Genomic DNA, 8,160 nt, shown 5'->3' with positions numbered 1-8,160 from the left:
TGAGTGCTGACCAAGAAGGCAAGTCTGCTGACTGCCAGAAGTTGAGCTCAGTATCCCCCTGTTGCTTTAGCTGCAGCAGGGTGCACCAACGGGTTTTTAAGGCTGCATTTCTCTTAGATGAAATACAGAGTCCTCCCTATGGTATACAAACCTTTGTAATACCCGGTGTCACACCCGAGTCCAACGATCAATTGCCTTTTATTTGCTCAGTGCTGCACGGTGCCATGTTCCACCCACAGCCCCGGGAACTTTGCCTTTTCTCTTGCAGCCCTTATCGAGTACACGGAACACGACAAGACATCCTGTAACTTCTGGATCGCGTTCAGCGTGCCCCTGCACGGGTTTGCCTCCAGATCCTGGAAAGTGTGGTGTTCCCTCGTGAGCTTCACCTCTCAGCTGGGGAGAAGCCTGGCGTGCTCCACGGAGGAACCATCCAGGGAGTTTAAAAGAACCTGCAGCTTTTTGTATGGTGCTGAAAAAAAATCCCTCCTGCTTATCGTGACAAACAGCTTCAGGTAGAAAAGAGGAAGCACAAATCAGCCAGGTAGGACAATTTCTTCATTCCTTCTTCTAGGAGAAAACAGTAAAAACTTGTGTGGGAACCCAGATTTCAGCTATTTTTTCCTATGCATTTTTTTCCTTTTGCATACTGGATTATGCTGCATCTGTAAATGCTGGTTCTGGTGTCTTAGTTTTCTGTATGTAGTGCCAGCCTTAGTGTGTCAGTGACACTCAAAGGTAGAGTGAGTTTGGACCACTGCAGTGTGGCTTTAGAAAGCTCTCCAAAGTCAGTGGGAAAGTATATGTCTATTTTACTTTCTTGGATCCAGGCCTCTTTTCTCTCCCCGTTTAAAATTTCTGAAGAGAGAGAGCCAGGCTTCTCCTCTGTGGAAAGTGCTACAAGTTCTCCCTATCCTTATTACATGGTATTTTAATTTAACAATAAAGGCCTGAAACACAGGAATGTCTTACCTCCATCATGAAGGGTTTTGTATTGTAACTGACTGTCTCTGAAGGAGATGCATCCTTGAAACTGGTAGATGGGCCAATTAACAAGTTGTTTTCTGGCCTGGTACGTGCTAAGTGCTAAATGGTCTCACTGCCTTTAAAAGTGGAGGGTGTGAGACTTGGATAGAGCATTTGCACCACTTGCTTAAGACCCTTATACAGAAATCACAATATTAGAATTCTCCTGGATATGCTTTTCTTAGTGCAGTTCTTTTTGCTTCATTAAGCTAGTATGTGACACATTGCAGAGTGGTGATGTCAGCTTATGAATGCCTGAAGACTTTTTGAAGGTGGAGAACTGACTAGAGGAAACACATCCAAAGTATTTTCTGTAGCACTGAGAAAGAGTATCCCTTCCCCTTTCTCATATGACATACAAAGGCCTGGAATGTCTCCCCACATCTGGCACTAGTTTGACTCTCACCCCAGGAGTAAGACACCTTTGCATGTACTGAAGGAGGATTTTAATCAGAAGGTATTGCTCTCCTCTGCCTGCCCAAGATTATTCAAGTATCCTGACACAGGCAAAAGTCCCATGGAAGCCAGCAGGAGATTTTGCTAAGTGAAACCATAGGGGAAGGAACTTTTTTTTTTAGCTAAAGCGAATTTGCTGCACTAGCTGACTCTGAAAATGTCAAATTACTTCAAAAACAGTATTGAAAGCAAAGACCCATACAATTGGTGATAGAGGCATTGTCCTTATTTCTCAGTGCTAACTTGGTTGCAAAGCATTAGAGGAAGGTAACACCACAGTTCACATTAGTGAAGTAACTGTTTACTTCCTTCCCAGCGAGTGCCTTATTTTTCTTAGTGATAGAAATTCCCAGTGGATCTCTCTTTAGTCAAATATGTGACTTATTGCACTTCAGCTTTGGTTCTAGGTTCTAGCTGTTATTTGTGACCTACATACAGTTTAGCATTACTGAAAGTCACCATTCCAGGCTTAAGCCAAAAAAAAAAAAAAAAAAAAATTACTAGGAGGAAGGAAACATAGATGTAGGCTAATCTGCTGATATCACAGTAAATCATGCTGTGTGGTGGCAGCATGACTTCTCTCCAAGTCAGCCAGGAAACCTGCTCTCAGCTCACCTCCATTGGGCAAGAGAGATCCCCAGGGTATGACCAGACAGTCAGTTGTCTGTGTTAGAGGGACCACTCTGTGCTTGCTGGTGACTCACCTTCCATGCACTCTGCATGGCAGTGTTTAGTCTGGACAGCCATCCAGTCCCTTACACTCATGGGTCCAGTCTGGGACACACCAACGTTTGCACGTGCTCAGCACTGGCTCCAGGAGGAGCGGGTTTAGGTTCTTGCACGAGTGCAAAGTGATACAGAGGTAAGGAGGAAAACGCACATGAGCACCCAAGACTCACACATCTTGTGTGAGGTGATTTGATCACTCAAAGAGATGATTTCTGCTTCACTGTCTGTATCTCTGTGTATAGAGAGATATATATATACACAAATATATATATACACAAATATATATGTATTTAAAGCCAATTTTCACATTTTAAAGGTGGAATTACGTGGCTTTACTGGTGCTTCCAATGCCATACCCCAAGCAGGAGCACTTGAGAGGGTAGATCACAGTCCACTAACGATTTCACTTTTCCCCATGTGCTCCAATGATGGACAGCAGCGTGAGATGGTTAGACTGAGAGTTGGGCAACACTGCAGTGGTTCCAAGGTCAGAGCTGAGTGCATGCCCTGTAGACAGGGCCGATAACTATGATCCGCAGATAAACGAGACTCCTTTTCCCTTTCCCTGACTCACTCCAGCAGCCTGGGGAGCTCCCTGAATACACCCACAGGTGATTTAGCATTACTCTTTCATCCATTACTTCCTTCCTGCTCCACTGTTCATGTGACCCTGAGTTTGCTGGGACATGCAGCTACTGTGGGCTGCAGTTGCAGTGGCAATATGGATTACCAAGTAGTTTAACATCAAGACCTTCATTTGCTTTCCCCAGACCTTTGCTGAGAGCTGTCGTGTGTGATTTATACTCTTGTTGTCATTGGAAATGTTGCCAATGCATTCCCCACCTGCCATCGCACTTCTTGGACAAACAAGACTTAGTTTACTTTTCCGTCTTAAATGTACAGATTTGGCTTTACAAGAGGACAAAAGATACAGGTGTGAGGGGGGTGAAAACAATGGTTTTGCTTAATTTATGCTTGTTTGCAAGGGAGTGCAGTCTTGCATTCCAATTAGAATTGCTCTCCCTGCTATTCTCTTCTAGACCTCTTCACCCTTTGAGCTTGTCCTCAGAGTGTTTTTCCCAAGGGCTCTGTCTCTGCACTGGGTGGGGTGGCTGGAGTGTATCCTGAAGGCAGTTCCCCCACAACAAAGCCATCCAAACTGATGTGTATCTCCTCCTGAGCTGCTGTAGTTTGTAGGAACTGTCTTGTGAGCATAAACTGAAACTGATGGTGATTTATGTTTATTTGTGTGACTGAAACCATGACTACTCCAATTAACATCCTCTCCAGCTGTATCTGCTGCAAATCAGTTGATGCCTCAGCTGCCTGTGTTAGATTTCCCAAGTACCTTACATAAGTCCCCAGTCTCCACTGCCTGCAAACAGAGGCATCCCACATTGAATTCACTGTTCTCCAGTGCTTTTCATTACCATTATACCCATCAAGCAATAGGTTTGTTTTTCAGTTTTAAGTCTCACTCTAGGGCTGTTTCTCTTCATCCTGGTATGCTCCCACAGTTTCTTTTTTTTTTTTTTTTTCCCCAAATGTGAATTCTTCTGCCTCTACCTCCTGGCCCTCACATCTCAGTAAGTGTGTTCCTCCTTTATTTAACTCTTCTGCTTCAAGTGATGTAAGAGCCTCTTCTTGTTTTGCTAAGAAACAGAAGACTAGAAACACAAACCAAAAACCTGAACAAAATTATAGGACACTTGCAAGATCAGCTGCAGACTGCATCAAGTTTCCAAGAAATAATTTATTTAAAAACTTTCCACTACATCAGGTGTTAATTAATGAAGCAATACATACTTTGGTCTATTTAAATTTCATGCCTCACTGGCAGGGTTGCCTCATAGCCCAAATATTTTTGGGAGTCTCAAGGTATAGCTGTGTGATGCATAACTTTACCCCGTGCCAGAGAGATTTCCCAGCTCCAGCTGGACACCAGACACTACTTTTGACTCTGTGTGCTTGCCAGATATTGTCATTCTCTGGATTGTCACCAGTTTCATTTCTGGTCAACCCTTGCTGCAAACTGTGCTGCAGGTGGACTGGTGAGAAGAATGTGCTCTTCTTTATTTGGTTTCCAAACAGTATTTTTTCTCAGCATTTTTTTCCTGGACTAGTATAAATATGCTCTTCCCAAATATGCTGCACAAACTGATTTGGGACACTGCCTTTGCTTCACCCCTTTCTGTTTTATGCTGGGTTTTTTTCTCCTAATGCCAAAATAGCAATCTGACTGTAGGAAAAAATTCAAGTCCTTGCCTTTCTGGGCAGACACAGCCTGTTTAGCGGATGGCATCCAAGGAAACACTAAGACCTCTGTCTGAGCTGTCTGTACCAAGCTCATCCCCAAAGCTAATCCAATCTTGCTTTTTCTAAGAGAAATTATGACTTTCATTTACTGACACAAGGCATTTATTCTCTTCTGACTACACCACCTTTGCCAAATCTTTAGGGATTACACATGTCTTTTAGTACTTTGCTTCATACAGGGAAGTTGGCCGGATACTAAGAGACCTTAGGAGAAATTTCTCCTTCACACAGGCCCTGCGAATATTCGCTGTCAAACCAGCCTAAATAATTACATGGGCAGTTGGGCACCGGAGGTACCTGCAGCCCAGTGCAGAGCTGGGCCATAGGCAGAGCATTGCAGAGCTCTGCTTTTGAGATGTGCCACATCTGGGACAAGCAGCAGGTTGTCATTTGCCAAGATTCAAGATTACAAACACAGAATCACAGAATGGTTTGGGTTGGGAGGGACCTTAAAAATCATTTATTTCCATCTACCTTGTCATGGACAGAGAGCCCCATCCAGCCTGGCCTTGAACACTTCCAGGGCTGTGACATCCACAACTTCTCTGGGCAACCTGTTCGAATGCCTTACCACCCTCACAGTAAGAATTCTACCTAATACCTAATCTAAACCTGCCCTCTTTCGAATTAAAGGCATTTCCCCTAGTTCTGCCTTTGTCAAATGCCCTCTCCAGCCTTCTTGTACGCTCCCTTTAGGTACTGAAAGGCTGCTAAGAAAGTTAAAAATACATTATTTTAAATAATGGAACATGGCACAAAAAGAACCTAAAAGAACAAAACATACCCGAATATTATGCTTAAGAGCACAGTTTCTGCTTGCCTGCATTAATCTTATGTGGCTTCACTTTTTCTATTATTTTAAGCTGGGATGTCCTGCACTTTATCTAAAGATTTTCTATTGCCTTGTGGGAAGGAGGCACCAGAACTGGTTGAGCTTTTGCTTAAGTGACACACCAAGCTAGAGGGCCATGGCTCTTGTGGTTTATTTCACTTCCTTATTAAGAAAACTATTTTTTTTATTTCTCCTGACTAGGCATTTGGTGCCGCACAGTACTGCTGAAACTTTACTTAATTCCCTTTAGTCCCAGAGTCTTTGATTATGTTTTCTGCTGTGTATCTTCATTAGCACATTAGCAGCTTCAGGCTGTGTGTCATTGCCTTCTGGAGATACACTGGCAAAACCTTGATCACTCTGTCAGAAGCAGAAGATGCTGTCTCTTCTTACGGGGCCCACAACTTACTTAATCCTGCAAGCAGCACATGAAAACCAAGTGTGGTACAACAAATTGTAACTCTGGGAATAAGGTGTTTAATTTAAGTACCTGCCTGCCTTCTCGTGTATCTCCTTGATTTTAAAGGGCTCTTCTGTGATACTGCATCATACCCCAGCTGTAGAAATGGCAACGATTAACCTCAAATGAGCTACACCTGCAGCATCCTTGTGTCTTTGTGCACTGCACATTTGTCTCTGATTTTTCTGCTGCTGTCTTCTTTCTGCAGGTTCTCCTAAACTCTTGGGAGAAGAACATCCCCCTTTAACCATCACATCCTGAAGGTCCCATGCACCCACCAGGTTATTCCTCTCTTTTATGCAGCTGCAGAGGGAGATGCTGCAAAGCAGTGCCATGGAAAGGGACCTGGGGGTCCTGGTTGATGGCAAGTTGTGTATGATCAGCAGTGCCCTGGCAGCCAGGAGGGCCAACTGTGTCCTAGGGGGCATCAGGCCCAGCATTGCCAGCTGGTCGAGGGAGGACATTGTCCCGCTCTGCTCTGCAGTGGGGCAGCCTCACCTGGGAATATTGTGGCAGTTTTGGGAGCCACAATATAAGAAAGTTATTATGCCATTAGAGAGTATCCAAAGAAGGGCAAAGGAGATGATGAAGAGCCTTGAAGGGAAGCCATATGAGGAGCGGTTGAGGTCACTTGGTGTGTTCAGCTTGGGGAAGAGGAGACTGAGGGGAGACCTGATTGTGGTCTTTAATATCCTCATAAAGGGAAGCAGAGGGGCAGGCACTGATTTCTTCTCTGTGGTGACCAGTGATGGAACTCAAGGAAATGGCCTGAAGTCGTGTCAGGGGTGGTTTAGGTTGGATATTAGGAAAAGGTTCTTCACCCAGAGGGTGGCTGGGCACTAGAACTGACTCCCCAGGACAGTGGTCACAGCACTAAGCTTGACAGAGTTCAAGAAGTGTTGGGATGATACTCTCAGGCACGTGGTGTGACTTTTGGGGATGGTTCTGTGCAGGGCTAAGGGTTGAACTCGATGATCCTTGTGGGTCTCTTCCAACTTGGCATGTTCTATGATTCCATAATTCTGTAACTTCTACAGGAACTCAAAGCTTAAATGCTGACTGTCCATGTGCACAGAGATGGGAATAATATAGGTCTTTTCCCTCAGCCATGTAAGTGCAGAGGAACATGCACTTCTATTAAACACCTGCAGAACAGATACAGGAACAATCTAACATAAATTAAACTTGCACTGAATAAAAGCAAAGGCTGGCAATGCTGGGACCTGGCATGCCTGTGTTGTGGCCGTGCTGGCAGAGCTGTGGTTATGCCTTATTTACTGCCAAGGTGGTGCTGCTGTTGAAGTGCAAACTGTCGATAAAAATGTCATGCAGTTGTGTTGGGGAAATAAATGTTTTTGTGCCTGTTTAAGTCATATTGTATCACTGTTGACATTTTAGATCTTCAGTTAATTATGTAAAGTTTGATGTTCCCAAGCTGAGCCAAATTCTCTCTTATTAATACATTATGCTCCCTGGGCCTTGTTTTGTATGATGGCTATTTTTTTTCTGACCCTGTTCCATTGCTGCCAGGCAGGGGTTTCCTTGTTCTTCTCAGAGTTCACAGAATTTGAGTTATGACAGGTCAAGAAGTCACTCAGTCCTGGTCAATACTACAATCATATTCTTCTACGTGCTCTCATCCCTTTTGGAATAAGGGCCCTATGGAACGCTAGTGCTGCTGCATATCCCTAAAATGAACATCAGTCAGTCACCCCCAAGGTCCTCCTGACCTCTCTTAGTGGGCTGGCTTATCACTATCTAGCCAGCAAAAGCTAGATGGTGATATAACAAGGACCCAATCATAGAATCATAGCATGGTTTGGATCAAAGGGACCTTAAAGATCATCTAGCTTCAATGCCCTGCCAAGGGCAGGAATATCTTCCACCAGACCACGTTTCTCAGAGCCCTGTCCAGCTTGGCCTTGAACACCTAATGCAGTAAATACTAAAAAATACAAAAGATCATTGATACTAGGGATAATGTCATGGGAGGCAGCAGGTTGCATCCATATTTTTCCTGGCAGGATAGGTACGACTGTAACCTGGAAAACAGACAGTAGAGATACTACATCCATACTGTATGTTTAATTTCAAATTATGGTTAAAGTGCTTATGAGCATAATGGGTGTGATGATGCCCCACTGAGTTTTTCATGTGGTAGACTGTCAGAGCTATTGAAGGACTTAGATCTCTTGGCTGATGCTGTAGGGAATGCAGATCCAGGGATTTCTCATCCTTTATGCACACAACTAGCACACAAGAGTGTGGAAGCAGCAGTGCTGGGATAAGGCTGCACAGCCACAGTACAAAATAGCCTGCCCAATGTCATGGACACTGCTAC

General features: G+C 44.2%; 1 protein-coding gene across 2 annotated transcripts in view; it reads left to right on the top strand.

Annotated features, from left to right (window-relative positions):
• The first annotated feature begins 267 nt into the window (after window positions 1-267).
• LOC126647380 (phospholipid-transporting ATPase FetA-like) overlaps window positions 268-8,160 on the top strand; it is an 87,374-nt gene continuing 79,481 nt past the window's right edge. The window contains exon 1 of one of the 2 annotated variants that reach the window (XM_050329574.1): window positions 268-544. The gene's annotated coding sequence lies outside the window, so the exon portion shown is untranslated. Of the gene's footprint in view, window positions 545-6,082; window positions 6,101-8,160 lie in introns of those variants that run through there. The other variant, XM_050329576.1, reaches the window with a different exon arrangement.

Source organism: Myiozetetes cayanensis, unplaced genomic scaffold, assembly GCF_022539395.1.
Source record: "Myiozetetes cayanensis isolate MyiCay16 unplaced genomic scaffold, myiCay2020 scf4, whole genome shotgun sequence".
Lineage (NCBI taxonomy): Eukaryota > Metazoa > Chordata > Aves > Passeriformes > Tyrannidae > Myiozetetes > Myiozetetes cayanensis.
This window is presented reverse-complemented; position numbering and strand designations above follow the sequence as displayed.